Source organism: Meleagris gallopavo, chromosome 2 (genome assembly GCF_000146605.3).
Source record: "Meleagris gallopavo isolate NT-WF06-2002-E0010 breed Aviagen turkey brand Nicholas breeding stock chromosome 2, Turkey_5.1, whole genome shotgun sequence".
NCBI classification, from domain to species: domain Eukaryota; kingdom Metazoa; phylum Chordata; class Aves; order Galliformes; family Phasianidae; genus Meleagris; species Meleagris gallopavo.
This window is the reverse complement of record NC_015012.2, coordinates 44,583,780-44,586,462: the sequence shown is the minus strand read 5'-3', so window position 1 is coordinate 44,586,462 and position 2,683 is coordinate 44,583,780. Positions and strand designations below refer to the sequence as shown.

General features: G+C 42.3%; 1 long non-coding RNA gene across 1 annotated transcript in view; it reads right to left on the bottom strand.

Annotated features, from left to right (window-relative positions):
• Positions 1–281: 281 nt before the first annotated feature.
• Positions 282–2,683, bottom strand: part of LOC104909713 — a 6,358-nt gene continuing 3,956 nt past the window's right edge. The window contains exon 3 of the long non-coding RNA XR_792544.3: positions 282–369. This is a non-coding gene — a long non-coding RNA (uncharacterized LOC104909713). The remainder of the gene's footprint in view (positions 370–2,683) is intronic.

Genomic DNA, 2,683 nt, shown 5'->3' with positions numbered 1-2,683 from the left:
CCAAGAGGAAAACTAATAAAACAGATCTCGCTGAGCAGGAGCCAATCTAAATGAGTATAACACTCTTTAGGAACCTGCCCTACTTCAGCTCCTGTTGCCCAAACCACAGAGCAGTGATGGGCTTGCCAAAACCCTTAGTGCTTATACTGACAGCCTGGTGATCCCCTGTGGCTCCATCCTTTCAGATGGTAGCCAGAACCATTGGCTTTTCTGTAACGGGCTGAGGCTGCCCCCAGCATGCAGCTAGTGCCTGCAGAACACCACATCTATACATTCATAGGCTCATACTCTTTTGTTTCCAAAATCCTTCATGTACATTTTTCAGCCAGTTTCTTTGCTTGACTATTGTCTTTCCAGGTCTTCTTATCCCTTCAAATAAAAATTAAAATTAAAATAAAATAAAATAAAGGCTTAAAGAAGAGACTGCTGTAGAATTTAACATTTAAGATGAAGAGTGTGAGGTCTGACGTCACCTTTCCAGATGTTTCCATTATTGTAAAATGAATGGGGGACTCAGGACCTGTTGCACAGCTGCAGCTCTGCTGAGGCCTGACTCACCTGCTGCTGCATTTTGTCTTTGCAGTGATTGCCATTAATCTGAACCATGTGGCTGCTGCCATCTTCTAACAACAGCCACATATTTTCCACATATTTCTTAGTCGTTGCAGTGCTTTGTTCCGATGTCTTTGAGAAAACATCTGCCCTGAGGATTCCCCTTTTTATAACCTCTTTAAAATATGTCACCATCTGCTCTTTCTTAAAATCTCTTCCTTGATCCCATCACCAGTGCCTGGCCCCTCAGTGACCTCCCATTTCTTAGCAAGGAGATTGAGGAGGGACGTTCATTCCTTTGCTTTGCATATTACAGCATTCTGTATTATGTTATGGTCAAGTGGCTTGCTCAGTCTATAGCACAGAAGCACCTCTGTTTTAGCAGAGAGATGCCTCTTTGGGCTGCTGAAGGTCCTCTGTTTCTTGACATGCGTACAGTGTCAGAAAGCAGACCCCTGCTCTGTATCTCCCTGCACCAGCCCAGCTTCAGGATTACAGTCATTAGGTTCTTGCAGCCTAACAAATCATTTTCCCCTCTGTGCTAAAGCCCACTTGCAGCAAACATCCAGATAAAGCCACCCCTGAACTTCCACTGGTTGCTCCTCCACTTGGTCAGCTTGCTTCCTTCTTCAATTCCTTTTCTGCTAGATACATAGCACACATATTTTGCTGCTCTTTTTGAGTAAAACCTTTTTTACGTGCTGTCTCCATTTATTTTGCCTTTTTTCAGCTTTATTTTCAAAGCCAAAAGTGTATTTTTTCAGCAATAATAAGATCAGCAAGAAGTTTCCCTTCCTCTACTACCTTTTCCAATCCAGATTCCCAACATGCCTTTGCTCCCTAAAGCCTTCACAAGATTCTTAAGATTTCTTTCCCCTTCTGTGTGACAAATCTCCAGAAAAATCTCTATTTCTGCAGAGACTTGACACTGATGACATTTTATTTGATTTTCTTAATGCTCCCTTACAGCTCCCTTTCCTTATATCTGCCTTGATATCCAGCTATTCCTTAAACAAAAATGTGATTTCAGGTTTTCTCATATGGACAAGAAATATGATTGCACTACTGTAAAGGCATTGTTTAGTTTAGTTTTGTTTTTCCATAGGATCATAGAATATCCCAAGCTGGAAGGGATATTCCATGGGGATCACAGAACCCTGAAAATAGGGATGGTTTTTTGCTTCCAAGCAGATTATTTGAAAAAGAATTTGGGTTTCAAATAAGGGTCTGAGCAACAGAAATTTGTATATTGTCAGAGCTAGTTGAGTGGAAAGCAGAACTGAAGTAGTTGTAAGTAAAGGTAAACTGCCTCTGGTACTTGACACAGAGGTAGTAATTCAAGCCAGTATGTTGATAATGCAATATATACGCCTCAAAAATTATTTTGTAATTGATTGTATTTCTCTCCTTCAGGTTAAGCAGCTTTCTACTGATTGCCAATCATGGCTTTGAACATACAGAGAATCTTTGACATGAATGGTCTACCCATGGGGGTCTGTATTGAGGCCAGCTCTGTTCAACATCTTTGCTGATGATCTGAACAAGGGGATTGAGTGCATCCTCGGTAAGTTTGCAGATGATACCAAGCTGGGAGGAAGTACTGATGAGTACTTGATCTTGTGCTGCTCATGTTCTTGGGGCAGGGACCATCTGTTCGATTTTGCATACAGCACAGAGCTGCTGTAGCCATTGCACTGGGCATTTTGGCTAATCCTGCAGACACAGGACCACATATATGCACTGGGTGGCAATCTGCTTTGCACTGCTGTTAGTTCTGGGCAGCTCACATCAGTTCACAGCATCCGTGAGGATGTAACTGCAGGTTACACGCATCTGTAAATCTCCCCACCAGGAGAACATACATCTATACCTAACTCCAATGAGGGATCCTTGAAGGAAAAATAACCTATGAGAGCTATCTTGCTGTCTTTCTAGCTTGACTTTAACAAAAGTTCTGCCTCTGGGATCCTCAGCTCATGGCTGAACAAAGCTGGAGCCATCTGTGCAGCTACTTTTACCATCAGAGGTGCAGATGCTGTTTCAGTGCAGCATCCTAGAGGGCCACAGGGGGCTGAAAATGGAATCTGTGTGATAAAAATAAGAAATCAGTCTGTCTTTTTCTTTCTTTCTT